This window comes from Oncorhynchus clarkii, chromosome 5, assembly GCF_045791955.1.
Source record: "Oncorhynchus clarkii lewisi isolate Uvic-CL-2024 chromosome 5, UVic_Ocla_1.0, whole genome shotgun sequence".
Lineage (NCBI taxonomy): Eukaryota > Metazoa > Chordata > Actinopteri > Salmoniformes > Salmonidae > Oncorhynchus > Oncorhynchus clarkii.
Window position 1 is genome coordinate 28,058,123 of NC_092151.1, and position 22,321 is coordinate 28,080,443.

Below are 22,321 nucleotides of genomic sequence, written 5' to 3' on the forward strand. Positions count from 1 at the left end.
GCCAAAGGTGAACATGTATTGACTAATTTCTATTGGGAACAAAATAGTCTGAAACAAACAAAAACAGCAAATGCATCCAACTTTGTAGTCACAAACTTGATGTAATCATTGCATGCTTGGAATATGGGACCAAATTATAAACTTTTGACAACTTTAATGCACAAGTGAATTTGTCCCAATACTTTTGGTCCCCTAAAATAGGGGGGACTACGTACAAAAGGTGCTGTAATTTCTAAACAGTTCAACCGATATGGATGAAAATACTCTCAAATTAAAGCTGACAATCTGCACTTTAACCTCAGTCATTGTATCATTTCAAATCCAAAGTGCTGGAGTACAGACCCAAAACAACAAAAAAAGTGTCACTGTCCCAATACTTGTGGAGTACACTGTAGTTCTGTATTTCATTTTCAAAAACTTAGCAAAAATGTCTCATTATGGAATATTGTGTGTAGATGGGTGACAAAAATAAATGTAATACATTTTACAAGTTCAGGCCAACACAAAATGTGGAATAAGTCAAGGGGTATTAATACTTGCTGAAGGCCAGCTGTTTGAGAGATCTTAGGCTTTACAAACTGCATCTGATTTATTTATTTTTATAAATAAGATACCATCACACCACCAAAGAATCAGAAAATAACATACTATTAGTACTCAGAGAAACTTCTGGAAAAGCCTTGAAGTATATATAACATTTTTAAAAACGAGTCCCCTTTCCTTAAAAATGATCAACATAACTAAGGTGGTTGGTTTATTTACAGATAAAGCCTGAACACCAAAAAAATTAAAATAAAAACAATACAACTGAATTATCTGGGCGAAACACTTGCCCCTATTCATTTAGAATTCAAATGATAGTCTATCATATGAAACTGGGAACATCTATGAAGTAAGCCCATCCTATTAAGCGTTTTAATGATGCATCGTTCCTATAAACTGCGATGTAACATGCGTTTCCCAAAACACCACAGAGAATGTTCGCCAAGTGCGTCGTTGAAACGTGTCGCTACTGATATGATCGTAAGAAAAGCAGCAGCTTTCACTATTCAAATCTTACCTTAACATTAGAATTATAACAATATACACAACAGATCAGTTTCTGGAGATATCACCGATAACTGCAAATACTGAGGCGGCTTATTCTAATGCTTAGAAGCATTACCCTATAAAATGCACTTTGGCACATCATTGAGCACATTGTTACACATAATAAATATATTGAGGCAAAAAATACATACAGTTGCCTACAATTAGCTAAATAATAATTAGCTACATCATAGGCCTATTTATCATTTAATGCCGTCATCTCGGTTTTCAGTTGAAGCATCTTTTTATCCTTGGTTTGTAACAACTGCAAAGATATTGGCAACTATGGGGGGGACACATCCAAAGACTCAACCTAGCTGTTTTATGAGGTCTGAGGCAGTTGGTAATTAAGTGTTTAAGTGCCATGATGGTTTTGGGAAATAACTTGGAGATTTAACGATACTTCTACAAAGATTCTAATGATGAACTTAGCCTTATGATTATTTTGGGAAACTGGGTCCAGAGTGATCATGTGAGTGGTTTTCTTCAGTGATCCTGTACATTCTGTCCATGGACTGTTTTCTGGTTGAACTTGTACTTATGAACTTTCAGATTTCAGCTACAGGCATTCCCACATTTGTAGCATACAAATGCTTTAACACCAGTGTGCAGATGCTGGTGAGATACTAAATGACTACTCTGGGAGAAACTCTTGCCACATTCATTACAAGCATATGGTCTCTCCCCTGTGTGAGTGCGCATGTGTATTACAAGAGTATTCTTACACATGAACCATTTCCCACAATTGCGACATTTGAATGGCCTCTCCCTTGTGTGACTGCGCATGTGTATTTCAAGAGCAGCCTTAAACATGCAACATTTCCCACAAATGAGACAGTTGAATGTTTTTTCTCCTGTGTGAGTGCACATGTGCTGATCCAACACAGATCTGTAACAGAAGCCTTTACCACAGTAGCTGCAGACATGTGACTTTGGCCCAGTGTTCTGCGGTCTTGAACGACGTTGAGATGGCAGGTGAATCATCTTGTGTTTCTTGACGTAGACATGCGAGGTGAAGCCTTGCCCAAAAATATCACACAAGTAAGGCTTTTCACCAGTGTGACTCCGTTGATGTATCTTAAGGGTTGTTGAACCTTTACCACAAGTATTCGAAACATACAATTTCTGCCCTGTGTGAGCTTGTGTCTTTTGAGATTGCTTGGGTGATTGAACTTTTTGCCACATAGATCACAGGCAAAAGGTTGTTCACCAGTATGTACTAACATATGGCATTTGAGCCTGAATAAATCAGGCAGATGTTTGCCACATACGTCACAGACATAACGGTAGTCTTTTCTTCTGGTATGGGTGATGGCCATAGGTTTCTCGCCGGTATGGGCAAGAGCATGTGCTTTTAGCTTGCTTGCACGACAGTAACTCTTGCAGCATAAGCCACAGACAAAAGGTTTCTCTCCAGTATGTAAAGTCATATGACCTTTGAGACTGGTTGAAAGACGAAAATGTTTGTGACATATGCTACAACCAAAACATTTTACTCCGATATGGATGGTCAGATGATCGCTGAGAGTGCGTGCACATGAGAAACATTTCTCACATACACTACAGGCAAAAGCTTTTTCTAGACTAACATGGCCTTTTCTAATGAGGGAGGTCATATGTTTTTGGAAATTGGTTACATCCCTGAAACCTTTAGTACATACATCACAGCTATAAGCCTTTGCTCTATGAGTTGTTCTCTGATGACTGGCTAAAGATGAAGATGAACAGAAAAGCTTGCCACAGGTTTCACAGCAATACTTCTTCTCCCGAGTGCTCTGCCTTATGACGTTTCCATATTGGCCATGACCGAAAGGTTTTTGGACACAAAGAGCAGATGTATGCCTTTTCCGGGTGATCACTGAAGTTGTGCCGTTTTAGCGCACGTTCCCCACAGAATGATTTTTCACATGCTGTGCAGGTATGCAGAGTTGGGTTGAAATCCCTGTGTTTGACGAAACCTTTTCTCAAAGCAAACTTCTTCCCAAAATCTGTGCATTTGAAGGACTTGTCTTTAGAATGTACCGCCAAGAGGTGATTATTACACCCAGTCTTCATACCAAAACATTTCCCATACTGTGGGCAGCTAAAGGGTGTCATGACGTTGCCCTCTTTGGGTACAGCAAACCCCATCCCCCTCTCCCTGCCTCCCCCTTGCCTCCTTCAACTAGGCTGCTGTGGTCAGAGAGAGGTCGTAAATTCCTGAGGAGAGGATCTCCTCATGGCCACACAGTATAGAGAGAAAGTGAAGTTTCATAGAGAACAAAGGAATTTCTTCCACCTCACAGAACCTGAAGTCCGAACAACGTTTACGTTCCGGAGAAGGTATAAAAGATCGGTGAAAAATCCAGCTACGAACTGATCCGTCTGGTACAACTTGGGGAAGCTCATGGGAGACGGTGTGGCCACATTACCATAACGCTGTTTATATAATAGCGTCAGATATGAGGTTTACATCTAATTGTTGTATAAGATGAATGAGTGAGTATGATACTGTTTGTAAAATTGTGTAATGTGATTTTGGACTGTTTAATGAAGGAAACTCCAATTCCCTTTTTAGTTGAACTAAATCAGAGGACCGCCCATGAGCCCAGTTAGGGTCAAGCATCCTGGGACAGCCCCTTTTCTGCAATTCTGAATAAAACCCAAATTTTGAGAAATTCTCACGAGACCATTTGTCTCTCAATCACGGGAGGACAAAGGTTGTAGACCATTGCTGAATCTTTTAACCATACCACGTGGTTAAACTCTTAGACTATCATTACCGACAGAATAAGAACAAGTCTTTGATATTAATTACTAGTCTGCAGCTAGGAATTCAGTATCATTAAACGCGAAGAACGACAACCGCCGAAACATCCATTCTATAATGAAATTAATGAATGTCACTCTGAACAAAACACTCTAACCATGGCACAGAGAGAGAGAGAGAGAGGACGAAAACTCTCCAACAGAAACTAACTTTTCAACAAAGGTCAAGACGACACACTGAGCGTAAATATATATATTGATTGCAATTGTTCCCGAATGATTGAGCGTTCATGTGTAAAGGATTAGCATTTCAATTGTTATAATTATTAACTCTGTAGTGACTTCTTAGTCGACCCCCACTTCCCTTTTGTCCACCAAGTCCAAGCCGCGATACCGGTTTATCCCACTAGGGAAACTCCGTTATCATTTCCTTGTAACTATCTACTGTTTGTTTATGCATTTCTGTGAATTACTTAGTTAGTAAATAAATTATTTAAGACAATTGATGTATGGACGACGTTTGGAATGAGACTAACGTAAGGTAAAGTAAATAATTTATTAATCAGAAGACTATTTGATTAGATATAAAATATCTGAAAAGTTATTTTAGGAAATGATAACTTTGTAATCTGAATATTTTCCTTGGTGCCCCGACTTCCTAGTTAATTACAGTTACATGATTAATCAGTTTGATCGCGTAATACTAATTACAGAGAATCTTTGATAAAAAACTAAGTGTTCAATTTAATGATAGTAAAGACACAACAAGGGTTTGGTGTGATGATTACGGTGGGCTTTAAGCGTGCATCTCCAATCGAAACACTTTCCACAAACTTCGCAAATGAATGGCCTTCTGGACATCTTCTCCAATCCTGCCTGGGTTTGGCTCCATGTTTGAGGGCTGGCTGTCTTGTTTCTCTGGGTCTGATGAAGGTGAGAGCTGGGGATTAAGGTGAACTTCCTCTTGATGATCAAATTAAGAGAGCAATACCACATCTGCAACTGAGGGTCATTGTTGTTGTTGAGGCGTAAATGTAAAACAAACTACTGCATTACATGTATGAATAAGATGGTGGATATTAACTAACAATTCTCAGAAATAATTTAAACGGCAAACAATATACCCACCCTAAAGGAAAGTATTCCTCAACAGTCTAAAGCCCTATTCAACGGTACTATAGAACGTTGGTTATGTAGTTATTACGCCAGCATGTTTTTCCAGAGCATGATTCGAACTGGCTTTCATTTCAGAGAAATTCTAAATATTCTACGTAATATAATAAATAAACTGTATGCACACATTTAATTAACTGACGTATTTGCCAACTTATCAATTAATTGGCACAATATAAATCAGATGAATCTTTTAAAAGATAAATAATAACTGGGAAAGGTGACAGGCTATATGACAAAACAGATCATTCATCTCATCTGTTGGCTACATGCATAGCACTTTGTTTAAAGCAACAATTTGTTCCCCTGATCTTACACAAATTGCAGGCAGCACATGGTAAACGCTGTAATACCCCTCACAGCACAGGGATGTCGAGTCGCACGGGATATAGTATTACCAGAAGATCTTGGAGTTCGTTAAAAAACTAGTTTATTCAGCCTGGAATTATTACTCTCCAGACTTGTGAAAATGACTGATGTGGCAGATTCACACGGGACAGAAATTACGACTGCTCTGTTTTGTAAAGGTTACATCACCGACCTCGCCCAGTAAAATGAATCCCGTCCGAATAGGGCTTAATTGGTGGCATTTTTCCCAATAAATGCATTGGAACACTCATTTTAAATAGGGGTGTAACTGATTGTCCTGAGTATCCTTAAATCATAAACACTGATTCAAAAAAAGTTGGCTTAATGGTAGTGGTGCCACAATGTCATTAGCTGACTGATTCAAGTACTACGTTTCATAAAATTACAGCACACATTATGGCTAATTGACTATACCATACCCAGTGTCATCCTGCCCATACCTCCAGTAGGTTCCCCTCCACACTGGGCATCTTCTCCATTCCTGCCTGAGTTTGGCTCTGTGTTTCTCTGGTCATCTTGTGTCTCTGAGGCAGGTGAGGTCTGGGGGTTAAAGTCATCCTCCTCTTGATGAGCACTCTCAGAGACAGGGTGAGTGCAGTCATTGTGGAAATGAAGACCGTCTCCTAAAAAAAACAGTATGTGTATTCAAAAAATAAAGATGTGCATCAAAAACACCACATCAAAATAGTCCATATTCAAAGTTAACTAGCTAAGAGTTTAACTCCAGTGTTTGAAACAATGAACTCCCATCGTAAAACATATTCCTTTTTTAGTCATAAATATGGCTAGAAATCAGCCTAGTATTTACATCATACAAATACACGTGCACTGTTTGTTGTTACCATTATCTGGTGAGTGAGCTAGCTAAGTGGGTCAGTTAGGAGTACAAATTGCACTAGGCTAGAACAGTGGTTTCCAAACTGTGGGGCGAGATGTTGGCAGAGGGGTGTCGGTGCCCCCCCCAAATAAACTCAGTCCAGCTTTAAACAAACTTACTCTTGAAAGTTGTAATAGTACAATGCACAAGTTGGGGGCCCCCCAAATGACGCAGCGGTCTAAGGCACTGCATCGCAGTGCTAGAGGCGTCACTACAGACCCGGGTTCAATCCCATGCTGTGTCGCAGCCTGCCTCGACTGGGGATAAAATTAATAAAAAAATACACAGTAACAAATATAAAATAGAATGCAAAAGCACATCATCAGTGCTTCTTGTCATTGCATACCTTAGAGAGCTATTTATAACTTGTCAGAAGTGTCCAGATCAACTAGCCCATGTCAGCGAACGTTTTTTTAATTTAGGATTTTTAGCCCACAGATAGGTGTTGTAATTTTTTGCCACTCAAATATCACATGAATAAACATTAGTCATGGCAAAATGTATAGAATAGCAAGAAAGTTTGCTTAAAAACTAACAATTCTTCTTTGTACCCCATGACAAAATGTGTAGAATTGCGGGAAATAAGCTTTAAACCTGCTAAATTCTCTCCACCAACAAGAGGGGTGTGAACAGTACATGTACCCATAGAAATAGACCGGGGTTTTGTTATAAATGTTCACTTCTCTATTACAGTAAAATAATGTCTCAATGTGTTGGTGTCCATATGACTGATTGTCGGACCAAACCTCAAATGCAAACAATAAGTTGCATGGACTGTGTACAATAATAGTGCACCCCATACATACAGATAATTGTAAGGTCCCTCAGTCGTGCAATGAATTTCAAACACAGATTCAACCACAAAGACCAGGGAGGTTTTCCAATGCCTCGCAAAGGGCACCTATTAAAAAAAGTAGACGCTGAATATCCCTTTGAGCATGGTGAAGTTATTAATTACACTTTGGATGGTGTATCAATACACCCTGTCACTACAAAGATACAGGCATCCTTCTTAACTCAGTTGCCGGAGACGAAGGAAACCGCTCAGGCATTTCACCATGAAGCCAATGGTGACTAAAACAGTTACAGATTTTAATGTCTGTGATAGGAGAAAACTGAGGATGGATGAACAACATAGTTACTCCACAATACTAACCTAAATGACAGAGTGAAAAGGAAGCCTGTACAGAATAAACAATTTTCCACAACATGCATCCTGTTTGCAATAAGGTACTAAAGTAAAACTGCAAAAAAATGGGGAAAATAAATTAACTTTATGACCTGAATACAAAGCCTTATGTTTGGGGCAAATCCAGTACAACATTACTGAATACCACTTCATATTTCCAAGCATGCTAGTGGCTGCATCATGTTATGGGTATGCTTGTCATCAGCAAGGACTAGGGAGTTTAGGATAAAAATAAGCACAGGCAAAATACTAGAGGAAAACCTTGTTCAGTCTGCTTTCCAACAGACAGAGACAAATTCACCTTTCACCAGAACAATAACCTAAAACACAAGGCCACATATACACTGGAGTTGCTTACCAATTACATTGAATGTTCCTGAGTGGCCTACTTACTGTTTTGACCTAAATCGACTTGAAAATGGATGCCTAGCAATGAACAACCAACTTTACAGGGCTTGAAGAAAATAATAAAATAATGTGTTAATATTGTACAATCCAGGTGTGGAAAGGTCTTAGAGACTTACCCATGAAGACTCACAGCGGCCAAAGGTGAACATGTATTGACTAATTTCTATTGGGAACAAAATAGTCTGAAACAAACAAAAACAGCAAATGCATCCAACTTTGTAGTCACAAACTTGATGTAATCATTGCATGCTTGGAATATGGAACCAAATTATAAACTTTTGACAACTTTAATGCACAAGTGAATTTGTCCCAATACTTTTGGTCCCCTAAAATAGGGGGGACTACGTACAAAAGGTGCTGTAATTTCTAAACAGTTCAACCGATATGGATGAAAATACTCTCAAATTAAAGCTGACAATCTGCACTTTAACCTCAGTCATTGTATCATTTCAAATCCAAAGTGCTGGAGTACAGACCCAAAACAACAAAAAAAGTGTCACTGTCCCAATACTTGTGGAGTACACTGTAGTTCTGTATTTCATTTTCAAAAACTTAGCAAAAATGTCTCATTATGGAATATTGTGTGTAGATGGGTGACAAAAATAAATGTAATACATTTTACAAGTTCAGGCCAACACAAAATGTGGAATAAGTCAAGGGGTATTAATACTTGCTGAAGGCCAGCTGTTTGAGAGATCTTAGGCTTTACAAACTGCATCTGATTTATTTATTTTTATAAATAAGATACCATCACACCACCAAAGAATCAGAAAATAACATACTATTAGTACTCAGAGAAACTTCTGGAAAAGCCTTGAAGTATATATAACATTTTTAAAAACGAGTCCCCTTTCCTTAAAAATGACCAACATAACTAAGGTGGTTGGTTTATTTACAGATAAAGCCTGAACACCAAAAAAATTAAAATAAAAACAATACAACTGAATTATCTGGGCGAAACACTTGCCCCTATTCATTTAGAATTCAAATGATAGTCTATCATATGAAACTGGGAACATCTATGAAGTAAGCCCATCCTATTAAGCGTTTTAATGATGCATCGTTCCTATAAACTGCGATGTAACATGCGTTTCCCAAAACACCACAGAGAATGTTCGCCAAGTGCGTCGTTGAAACGTGTCGCTACTGATATGATCGTAAGAAAAGCAGCAGCTTTCACTATTCAAATCTTACCTTAACATTAGAATTATAACAATATACACAACAGATCAGTTTCTGGAGATATCACCGATAACTGCAAATACTGAGGCGGCTTATTCTAATGCTTAGAAGCATTACCCTATAAAATGCACTTTGGCACATCATTGAGCACATTGTTACACATAATAAATATATTGAGGCAAAAAATACATACAGTTGCCTACAATTAGCTAAATAATAATTAGCTACATCATAGGCCTATTTATCATTTAATGCCGTCATCTCGGTTTTCAGTTGAAGTATCTTTTTATCCTTGGTTTGTAACAACTGCAAAGATATGGCAACTATGGGGGGGACACATCTAAAGACTCAACCTAGCTGTTTTATGAGGTCTGAGGCAGTTGGTAATTAAGTGTTTAAGTGCCATGATGGTTTTGGGAAATAACTTGGAGATTTAACGATACTTCTACAAAGATTCTAATGATGAACTTAGCCTTATGATTATTTTGGGAAACTGGGTCCAGAGTGATCATGTGAGTGGTTTTCTTCAGTGATCCTGTACATTCTGTCCATGGACTGTTTTCTGGTTGAACTTGCACTTATGAACTTTCAGATTTCAGCTACAGGCATTCCCACATTTGTAGCATACAAATGCTTTAACACCAGTGTGCAGATGCTGGTGAGATACTAAATGACTACTCTGGGAGAAACTCTTGCCACATTCATTACAAGCATATGGTCTCTCCCCTGTGTGACTGCGCATGTGTATTTCAAGAGCAGCCTTAAACATGCAACATTTCCCACAAATGAGACAGTTGAATGGTTTTTCTCCTGTGTGAGTGCACATGTGCTGATCCAACACAGATCTGTAACAGAAGCCTTTACCACAGTAGCTGCAGACATGTGACTTTGGCCCAGTGTTCTGCGGTCTTGAACGACGTTGAGATGGCAGGTGAATCATCTTGTGTTTCTTGACGTAGACATGCGAGGTGAAGCCTTGCCCAAAAATTTCACACAAGTAAGGCTTTTCACCAGTGTGACTCCGTTGATGTATCCTAAGGGTTGTTGAACCTTTACCACAAGTATTCGAAACATACAATTTCTGCCCTGTGTGAGACAGCTTGTGTCTTTTGAGATTGCTTGGGTGATTGAACTTTTTGCCACATAGATCACAGGCAAAAGGTTGTTCACCAGTATGTACTAACATATGGCATTTGAGCCTGAATAAATCAGGCAGATGTTTGCCACATACGTCACAGACATAACGGTAGTCTTTTCTTCTGGTATGGGTGATGGCCATAGGTTTCTCGCCGGTATGGGCAAGAGCATGTGCTTTGAGCTTGCTTGCACGACAGTAACTCTTGCAGCATAAGCCACAGACAAAAGGTTTCTCTCCAGTATGTAAAGTCATATGACCTTTGAGACTGGTTGAAAGACGAAAATGTTTGTGACATATGCTACAACCAAAACATTTTACTCCGATATGGATGGTCAGATGATCGCTGAGAGTGCGTGCACATGAGAAACATTTCTCACATACACTACAGGCAAAAGCTTTTTCTAGACTAACATGGCCTTTTCTAATGAGGGAGGTCATATGTTTTTGGAAATTGGTTACATCCCTGAAACCTTTAGTACATACATCACAGCTATAAGCCTTTGCTCTATGAGTTGTTCTCTGATGACTGGCTAAAGATGAAGATGAACAGAAAAGCTTGCCACAGGTTTCACAGCAATACTTCTTCTCCCGAGTGCTCTGCCTTATGACGTTTCCATATTGGCCATGACCGAAAGGTTTTTGGACACAAAGAGCAGATGTATGCCTTTTCCGGGTGATCACTGAAGTTGTGCCGTTTTAGCGCACGTTCCCCACAGAATGATTTTTCACATGCTGTGCAGGTATGCAGAGTTGGGTTGAAATCCCTGTGTTTGACGAAACCTTTTCTCAAAGCAAACTTCTTCCCAAAATCTGTGCATTTGAAGGACTTGTCTTTAGAATGTTCCGCCAAGAGGTGATTATTACACCCAGTCTTCATACCAAAACATTTCCCATACTGTGGGCAGCTAAAGGGTGTCATGACGTTGCCCTCTTTGGGTACAGCAAACCCCATCCCCTCTCCCTGCCTCCCCCTTGCCTCCTTCAACTAGGCTGCTGTGGTCAGAGAGAGGTCGTAAATTCCTGAGGAGAGGATCTCCTCATGGCCACACAGTATAGAGAGAGAGAGTGAAGTTTCATAGAGAACAAAGGAATTTCTTCCACCTCACAGAACCTGAAGTCCGAACAACGTTTACGTTCCGGAGAAGGTATAAAAGATCGGTGAAAAATCCAGCTACGAACTGATCCGTCTGGTACAACTTGGGGAAGCTCATGGGAGACGGTGTGGCCACATTACCATAACGCTGTTTATATAATAGCGTCAGATATGAGGTTTACATCTAATTGTTGTATAAGATGAATGAGTGAGTATGATACTGTTTGTAAAATTGTGTAATGTGATTTTGGACTGTTTAATGAAGGAAACTCCAATTCCCTTTTTAGTTGAACTAAATCAGAGGACCGCCCATGAGCCCAGTTATGGTCAAGCATCCTGGGACAGCCCCTTTTCTGCAATTCTGAATAAAACCCAAATTTTGAGAAATTCTCACGAGACCATTTTTCTCTCAATCACGGGAGGACAAAGGTTGTAGACCATTGCTGAATCTTTTAACCATACCACGTGGTTAAACTCTTAGACTATCATTACCGACAGAATAAGAACAAGTCTTTGATATTAATTACTAGTCTGCAGCTAGGAATTCAGTATCATTAAACGCGAAGAACGACAACCGCCGAAACATCCATTCTATAATGAAATTAATGAATGTCACTCTGAACAAAACACTCTAACCACGGCACAGAGAGAGAGAGAGAGAGGACGAAAACTCTCCAACAGAAACTAACTTTTCAACAAAGGTCAAGACGACACACTGAGCGTAAATATATATATTGATTGCAATTGTTCCCGAATGATTGAGCGTTCATGTGTAAAGGATTAGCATTTCAATTGTTATAATTATTAACTCTGTAGTGACTTCTTAGTCGACCCCCACTTCCCTTTTGTCCACCAAGTCCAAGCCGCGATACTGGTTTATCCCACTAGGGAAACTCCGTTATCATTTCCTTGTAACTATCTACTGTTTGTTTATGCATTTCTGTGAATTACTTAGTTAGTAAATAAATTATTTAAGACAATTGATGTATGGACGACGTTTGGAATGAGACTAACGTAAGGTAAAGTAAATAATTTATTAATCAGAAGACTATTTGATTAGATATAAAATATCTGAAAAGTTATTTTAGGAAATGATAACTTTGTAATCTGAATATTTTCCTTGGTGCCCCGACTTCCTAGTTAATTACAGTTACATGATTAATCAGTTTGATCGCGTAATACTAATTACAGAGAATCTTTGATAAAAAACTAAGTGTTCAATTTAATGATAGTAAAGACACAACAAGGGTTTGGTGTGATGATTACGGTGGGCTTTAAGCGTGCATCTCCAATCGAAACACTTTCCACAAACTTCGCAAATGAATGGCCTTCTGGACATCTTCTCCAATCCTGCCTGGGTTTGGCTCCATGTCTGAGGGCTGGCTGTCTTGTTTCTCTGGGTCTGATGAAGGTGAGAGCTGGGGATTAAGGTGAACTTCTTCTTGATGATCAAATTAAGAGAGCAATACCACATCTGCAACTGAGGGTCATTGTTGTTGTTGAGACGTAAATGTAAAACAAACTACTGCATTACATGTATGAATAAGATGGTGGATATTAACTAACAATTCTCAGAAATAATTTAAACGGCAAACAATATACCCACCCTAAAGGAAAGTATTCCTCAACAGTCTAAAGCCCTATTCAACAGTACTATAGAACGTTGGTTATGTAGTTATTACGCCAGCATGTTTTTCCAGAGCATGATTCGAACTGGCTTTCATTTCAGAGAAATTCTAAATATTCTACGTAATATAATAAATAAACTGTATGCACACATTTAATTAACTGACGTATTTGCCAACTTATCAATTAATTGGCACAATATAAATCAGAAGAATCTTTTAAAAGATAAATAATAACTGGGAAAGGTGACAGGCTATATGACAAAACAGATCATTCATCTCATCTGTTGGCTACATGCATAGCACTTTGTTTAAAGCAACAATTTGTTCCCCTGATCTTACACAAATTGCAGGCAGCACATGGTAAACGCTGTAATACCCCTCACAGCACAGGGATGTCGAGTCGCACGGGATATAGTATTACCAGAAGATCTTGGAGTTTGTTAAAAAACTAGTTTATTCAGCCTGGAATTATTACTCTCCAGACTTGTGAAAATGACTGATGTGGCAGATTCACACGGGACAGAAATTACGACTGCTCTGTTTTGTAAAGGTTACATCACCGACCTCGCCCAGTAAAATGAATCCCGTCCGAATAGGGCTTAATTGGTGGCATTTTTCCCAATAAATGCATTGGAACACTCATTTTAAATAGGGGTGTAACTGATTGTCCTGAGTATCCTTAAATCATAAACACTGATTCAAAAAAAGTTGGCTTAATGGTAGTGGTGCCACAATGTCATTAGCTGACTGATTCAAGTACTACGTTTCATAAAATTACAGCACACATTATGGCTAATTGACTATACCATACCCAGTGTCATCCTGCCCATACCTCCAGTAGGTTCCCCTCCACACTGGACATCTTCTCCATTCCTGCCTGAGTTTGGCTCTGTGTTTCTCTGGTCATCTTGTGTCTCTGAGGCAGGTGAGGTCTGGGGGTTAAAGTCATCCTCCTCTTGATGAGCACTCTCAGAGACAGGGTGAGTGCAGTCATTGTGGAAATGAAGACCGTCTCCTAAAAAAAACAGTATGTGTATTCAAAAAATAAAGATGTGCATCAAAAACACCACATCAAAATAGTCCATATTCGAAGTTAACTAGCTAAGAGTTTAACTCCAGTGTTTGAAACAATGAACTCCCATCGTAAAACATATTCCTTTTTTAGTCATAAATATGGTTAGAAATCAGCCTAGTATTTACATCATACAAATACACGTGCACTGTTTGTTGTTACCATTATCTGGTGAGTGAGCTAGCTAAGTGGGTCAGTTAGGAGTACAAATTGCACTAGGCTAGAACAGTGGTTTCCAAACTGTGGGGCGAGATGTTGGCAGAGGGGTGTCGGTGCCCCCCCCAAATAAACTCAGTCCAGCTTTAAACAAACTTACTCTTGAAAGTTGTAATAGTACAATGCACAAGTTGGGGGCCCCCCAAATGACGCAGCGGTCTAAGGCACTGCATCGGAGTGCTAGAGGCGTCACTACAGACCCGGGTTCAATCCCATGCTGTGTCGCAGCCTGCCTTGACTGGGGATAAAATTAATAAAAAAATACACAGTAACAAATATAAAATAGAATGCAAAAGCACATCATCAGTGCTTCTTGTCATTGCATACCTTAGAGAGCTATTTATAACTTGTCAGAAGTGTCCAGATCAACTAGCCCATGTCAGCGAACGTTTTTTTAATTTTGGATTTTTAGCCCACAGATAGGTGTTGTAATTTTTTGCCACTCAAATATCACATGAATAAACATTAGTCATGGCAAAATGTATAGAATAGCAAGAAAGTTTGCTTAAAAACTAACAATTCTTCTTTGCACCCCATGACAAAATGTGTAGAATTGCGGGAAATAAGCTTTAAACCTGCTAAATTCTCTCCACCAACAAGAGGGGTGTGAACAGTACATGTACCCATAGAAATAGACCGGGGTTTTGTTATAAATGTTCACTTCTCCATTACAGTAAAATAATGTCTCAATGTGTTGGTGTCCATATGACTGATTGTCGGACCAAACCTCAAATGCAAATAGCGAGTTGAAACCGCTTGTCAAGAGGACGAAGTGATATCTTTGTTGTGTGAGTGGCAGGGGCTTGGTGCGTGTGCGTGTGTGTGTGTGTGTGTGTGTGTGTGTGTGTGTAAACAAAGGAAGAGGCAAAGTGAAAGGGGAATACCAAGTCAGTTGTACAACTGAATGCATTGAACTGAAATGTGTCTTAATGCATTCAACCCAAACCCTTTGAAGTCAGATGTTTCACTCGGCATAATATGCCCAATGCGTTTCTGTGGGCTGAGTTTGGACTTAAGCTTGTCACCCATCTTCCCGCCTTTGGGAATAACAACTCCCATAGTTAGGGCGGAGACATGGGCATTTCATCATTATATACAGATCTCTGGTGTAATTGGGAAGGTGCTAACAGCACAGAAGGAGCGATGGAGACAAGACCAAAAAGATAACATGAGAACAAGCGGACAGAAACACTCCTAAAAAAAATTTAAAAATTGCGATAGACATTTGGAATATCGCGGAAAAACATACACTGCCCAGCCATAGCCAGAAACACTTTGCTAATTTATCAAGTATTTCTGATATGATTTAATCAAATTTGGAATAAGGTTGTAATGCAACAAAATGTGGAAAAAAGTCTGAATAGTTTACAAATGCACTGTACATACTCCTCGCACCCTCTATCCTCGTCTCCTTATGAAAACCCATTGGATGAGAAGCCAGAGGTCCTGGGCCTAAAACTAACCTTTTGGTCTACCAGTCACAGTGGGAGTTAGATTTAAAACAAAACTACAAATCAATCTGATTTTTTACCTGTCAAAATATATATTTTACACCCCCCCCCCCCAAAAAAAAATGTCACAGATGAGCATACTTGGTAATGTTTCTAAAACAAATGTATTACTAGTTAGAAATGTTGTGGTGTATTGCTCAATGTTAATTCATTAAAACATTTCTTTAAACTAAATATCACAAGACAAAATATTCAGCTGCCCCTTTAAGGGCGGGAGCTTGTGAACCAAAGAATGTAAATAGCCAAAAAGGACAAAGTTAGGTCAATTTCCACACAATTGGGTGTAATATTATTATAGAATTCATAGTTTGTGTGATTATCTACCAGCTATGAAACAAAACTTTGAAAACAGCTACTGCAGCATTTACTTTGCTGTTAATGTGCTCATATATGACTTTTCTGTATTTGCAAATTCAAGTTAAATGCTTGCACTGTGGAGCCTTGACCACCCACCAGCATTGCTGATGAAAAAAACATCTTACCCGCCAGAGCCAAAATCTACCCGCATTTGGCGGGTGTTAATTTTAGGCCCTTCAGAGGTCCCTCCCCTCTGACCTTTTGAGAAGGAGACAAGAAAATCTTCCCTATGGGTGTGTACCTCTTGGTGCTCCTTCCTCTGTCCCCCTTGCCCGACTGACACGTCTCTGGGCGCTCATGCCCGAGACAGTCTTCTCCTTTTCGACCATGATCACATTCATTAACATTGCAATTTTTTCCAACAATGTTTTACCCAACCTCTCCATGAATGATGGAGATATCTAATTCTAATTCACAAAAAAGAGAAAATGTCCCAGTCAGTCACCATTATATGGGGCCTTTATAAAGAGATCTGTCAAAAATAAATACAATAAAAAATTGCTTATGAGGTAATTAGTTACAACATGCTCAATTAAAATCATCAGCAACGGCAGAGTATGTGACACTTACAGCGAGATGTGACACTTACAGTGACAATCGCAGAATGGTGAACTTACTAAATGAATGAGAGTTTGACTGTGTGATATTAGGTTGCTTCTTGTGTAAATATTTTCTGTCTGGATTTTAATGATGTGTATAGAAACGTGTCTGTCATTCCGATGCCACCCCCACAAAAAAACAATTATTTTCCCCACCATCACTGAGTTTGCTGATACAGTGCCTAAAAAAATATTCATACCCCTCGTCTTATTCCACAATATGTTACAGCCTGGATTAAATAGATTTTTTTTTTGTCTCTGAAAGATTGAAATATGAAGTTAATGACCTAGCAGGTTAGCTAGGGTTAACTCTCACATGCTGACTTGTTGGGTTAACGACAGTTCAATCACAGATAAAAGGGGAAGTATCTTGGTTCAGTAAGTAAGTAGCTAGTACTTGACAATGACTCAGTTCCATTACACATAAGTCATTGGACGTAGTTTTGTTAAGACGCCAGACGCTCAGTCTGCATCGCTTGCGGTACGGTTTTATTAGCATAAGGAGTATCTTCCATATCAACAAGAAATAATTTTCAAAAAACAAAAGGTTAAATTGATACACACCTTGATAGGGTTCCCACACGACCATATCTATCTGTTACAGAGCTTGTTTACAGAAAAGAGACCTGTTCTATTTAGCATGCTCCAACCACCTGTGTGTAAGCGCAACTGGGGAAGTGTAGTCCAATTTTATTGGTCACATACATGTGTTTAGCAGATGTTGTTGCGGGTGTAGCAAACTGCTTGTGTTTCTAGCTCCAACAGTGCAGTAATATCTAATTCTCAACAATACACACAAATCTAAGTAAAGGAATGGAATTTAAAATATATAAATATTTGGACGAGCAATGCCAGAGCAGCATAGACTAAGATACAGTAGAATATAATCCATATATACGTATGAGATGAGTAATGCAAAATATGTAAACATTATTAATGTGGCCAGTGATTTCAAGTCTGTGTATATTGTGGAAGTGTAGTTTCGTCGGATTGAGGACCACATAGCTGTATGGATCTGTGAAAAACTGAAGGATTCTTTCTACCTGATGAAATTTATGGGCAATATGTTTCGACCGTATCGCAAGCTATGATTATTTAGAGAAGGCCGCATAGTTTGAGACTAGTAGGTAACTAACTAATTGTAACGGTCTGAGTGTAGTGGGTGAGGAGTCAGGCGCAGGAAGCAGAGAGTTCAGGGGAGTGCTCTTTTAATGCACTGAGAAACGCTGAACATCAGCCAACCCTCACAAAAACACAGGGCGTACTGAACAAACAAATGCCCCAAACAGGGGGACTTAAACTGTCCAGGAAAAACCCACAAAATGGGAAAACACAAAACCCATAGACGTGCACACAAGTACACCAAACAGACGATCACAATAATTAATCCCGCACAAGGAACCCTGTGGGCCGGCTGACTAATAAAGCCTTACTACCTAACTCAAAACAGGTGCACTCAATTAACACATAAGGAGGGGGAGGAAATAATCATTAGCAGCTAGTAGGCCGGCGACGACGACCGCCGAGCGCCACCCGAACGGGAAGGGGAGTGTCCTTCGGTCGGAGTCCGTACAGCTATGCTTGCCTCAATCCGACGAAACTACACTTCCACAATATACACAAACTTGAAATCACTGGCCACGTTAAAATTTTTTTACATATTTTGCATTGCTCATCTCATATGTATAACGTTATATGGATTCTATTCTATAAACTCAAGTTTATATTTGCGTTTGAAGTTCACGGTTTTAAAAAATTGCAGGATTCTGGTAAAAGTTTTTAAATAACAATTTGCTAGCTAGCCAAGTTTGTCATCAGTCGCCTGCAAACTCGTTTTTCCAATGGTAGACGACCAAATGTGTACTCACTGTCTTGGTTTTGTTAACACGTTGAAGCCTACTCTTCAGCAAAATACTTTCCTCATTCTGCTGGACCAACTTTAGAGGCATAACAATAGCAGAGCACTCATTGAGGAGTCTGCCCATCTCCGCAACTCCCGCCTCAACTAATACCTCGACAATGGTAGATAATTGTCTCTGAAAAGCCTCGTTACTCAACATTCCTGCAAACTAGCAATTATTAATTTAAGATTGATAAAATATGTTTATCAAAAAGTATAGAATAGAATTATAACTTAACTGCTGGCAAGTAGCTACCACTGTGAGGAATTTTCCCGGAAATGTGTGTTATTCTTCTGTGGGTTTCTAGGCTGACCACAAACCAAAAAGGTGTATTGCCACCACCAACTGGACCGCTTGAAACCAAAACATGATACAAAAAAAAAAAATCCATACATAATAGGGAAACTAACTTAATCCACCCAAATCAAAATAGTACATTGACAAAACAAAACTCCCACTTCTCCTTCTATCAAATCTCTGAGTGATTTAATGAATGTGTAATTAATAGTAATTATGAAATTCCAATGACACGCGCCTACCAGACTAGCTAAACTACTTCTATGCTCGCTTCGAGGCCAATAACACTGAAACATGCATGAGAGCACCAGCTGTTCCCGGAAGACTGTGTGATCACACTCTCCGCAGCTGATGTGAGTAAGACCTTAAAACACGTCAACATTCACAAAGCCGCAGGGCCAGACAGATTACCAGGATGTGTACTGCGAGCATGCACTGACCAACTGGCAAGTGTCTTCACTGACATTTTCAACCTGTCCGAGTCTGTCCGAGTCTGTATTTTCATGTCCGGATGAAAAGCATGCCAAAATTCAACTGCCTGCTACTCTTCCCCAGAAGATAAGATATGCATATTATTATTTGTGAGCACAACCAGCCGTTTCTCTACAGAGACATCTAATCATTCACAAGATAAATAAACTCAAGAACTAAACTCAGCAACAAAAAAAAAATGTCCATTTTTCAGGACCCTGTCTTTCAAAGATAATTCGTAAAAATCCAAATGATCTTCACTGATCTTCATTGTAAAGGGTTTAAACACTGTTTCCCATGCTTGTTCAATGAACCATAAACAATTAATGAACATGCACCTGTGGAACGGTCGTTAAGACACTAACAACTTGCAGACGGTAGGCAATTAAGGTCACAGTTATGAAAACTTAGCACACTAAAGAGGCATTTCTACTGACTCTGAAAAACACCAAAATAAAGATGCCCAGGGTCCCTGCCCATCTGTGTGAACGTGCATTAGGCATGCTGCAAGGAGGCATGAGGACTGCAGATGTGGCCAGGGTAATAAATTGCAATGTCTGTACTGTGAGACGCCTACGACAGCGCTACAGGAAGACAGGACGGACAGCTGATCATCCTCGCAGTGGCAGACCACGTGTAACAACACCTGCACAGGATTGGTACATCCGAACATCACAAATGCGGGACAGGTACAGGATGGCAGCAACAACTGCCCGAGTTACACCAGGAACACACAATCCCTCCACCAGTGCTCAGACTGTCCGCAATAGGCTGAGAGAGGCTGGACTGAGGGCTTGTAGGCCTGTTGTAAAGGCAGGTCCTCACCAGACATCACCGGCAACAACGTCATCTATGGGCACAAACCAATCATTGCTGGACCAGACAGGACTGGCAAAAAGTGCTATTCACTGAGTCACGGTTTTGTCTCACCAGGGGTGATGGTCGGATTCGCATTTATCGTCGAATGAATGAGCGTTACACTGAGGCCTGTAATCTGGAGCGGGATCGATTTGGAGGTGGAGGGTCCGTCAAGGTCTGGGGCGGTGTGTCACAGCATCATCAAACTGAGCTTGTTGTCATTGCAGGCAATCTCAATGCTGTGCGTTACAGGAAGACATCCTCCTCCCTCATGTGGTACCCTTCCTGCAGGCTCATCCTGACATGACCCTCCAACATGACAATGCCACCAGCCATACATCTCGGTCTGTGTGTGATTTCCTGCAAGACAGGAATGTCAGTGTTCTGCCATGGCCAGCGAAGAGCCCGGATCTCAATCCCATTGAGCACATCTGGGACCTGTTGGATTGGAGGGTGAGGGCTAGGGCCATTCCCCCCAGAAATGTCCGGGAACTTGCAGGTGCCTTGGTGGAAGAGTGGGGTAATATCTCAGCAAGAATTGGCAAATCTGGTGCAGTCCATGAGGAGATGCACTGCAGTACTTAATGCAGCTGGTGGCCACACCAGATACTGACTGTTACTTTTGATTTTGACCCCACCCCCCTTTGTTAAGGGACACCTTATTCCATTTCTGTTAGTCACATGTCTGAGGAACTTGTTCAGTTTGTCTCAGTTGTTGAATCTTGATATGTTCATACAAATATTTACACATGTTAAGTTTGCTGAAAATAAACGCAGTTGACAGTGAGAGGACATTTCTGTTTTTGCTGAGTTTATGTAGGACGCTGGGCTGAAGGGAGTTGTAGTTTTATTAAGCAAATATTCAACCTAGTTTGCGCATAAAGTGGTAATTACCTACAATTACCATAATCAATTGCGACAGTTTTTTCCGGCTCAGGCAGAGATGGATACATTTTTATGCCTCAATACACACAGACCACATAGACCTGAGAGAGGAATGTACACAGTGGTTGTTTTAGTATGTAAATCTTGGTGGGGCAAAGTGTAATTGTTTTATGCATGACAGCAAAGCCACTACACTACATAACACATTAATTGAACTATAACGGAGACAACAGAACAAAAAACAACCCTTGCAATGTCAACTAAAATTGCATGGGTCTATTACTGAACTTAAAAAACAAAACAAATATTTGAATGGGTAGAGACTGTCACTGGCAAACATGGTTACAGACCCATCAACATTATATAGTATCCTGTCCTGGTGAAGAAAAGCACATGCGCTCATTTATGCAGCAGCTTACAAAACATTTTTGGACTCACCGTTGTTGTGCTGTGCTCACTTGAACAGGAAGGTGGTGCTGCGGTCCTTCTTGTGGGCAAATTTTGTCATCAAAGGTGCTTTCAAGACAAGGTTGAATCAAAACGTCAGCAATCTTCAGGTCAGATCTCTAGAAAGAGGCCTGAGTTCCCGGTTTGGAATTCTGAGTTGGATTCCCAAACATATTTTCCCAGTCAAAGCTAGTATTTTTCAGAGTTCCCAGTTGTCAGTATGGCCAAGTCTGAGATTTCCCAGGTCCGAGTTTCCAGTTGTTTGGAACGAGGTAGAAGTCATGCTGGATTGACAGCATGGCCAATGTTTTCAACCTTTTCTGGCCCATGGTGTTGCGAGTGAATGTTTATCCTTTTAAGCTTGGAAAAGAGACCCTTTCAGACAGATGTTTTACATCCTTAAATCCAGACTTGGACCACACACCCTCTCCATCGAATAGCAGGCAGGCGAAGCAAAACAGTGATTGCTTTGCAATGCTTGCATTTAGCCACTGATTCCTTCCAAACCACTCATTGTTGAATTTGCGATTACCGACTGTGTAATGTGTATGTCCAATGTCCAATGAGCCCCGATACCTTTATCTATAATTTATCTTCATATGTCAAGGATTGAAAAGGATTTGCCAGTAGATTGTCAACGTGATTCATGATGATGACTGCTTGCCTAGCTAAGATTTTGAAAGTAACATGATCAGTCCAATCAAAACTATGGTAGATTTGACGCCATTTTATCTGTGGCCAATGACCTTGAGCCTTCTTGGTTGGGCACTTCTAATGTAAATCTATGGCAGCACCCAAGGGGGTTTTAACTGC

The 22,321-nt window shown here is 39.9% G+C and overlaps 1 pseudogene; it reads right to left on the reverse strand.

Annotated features, from left to right (window-relative positions):
* The window catches only part of LOC139408604 (intracellular hyaluronan-binding protein 4-like), a 46,931-nt pseudogene extending 28,222 nt beyond the window's left edge, over positions 1-18,709 (reverse strand).
* Positions 18,710-22,321: the final 3,612 nt, after the last annotated feature.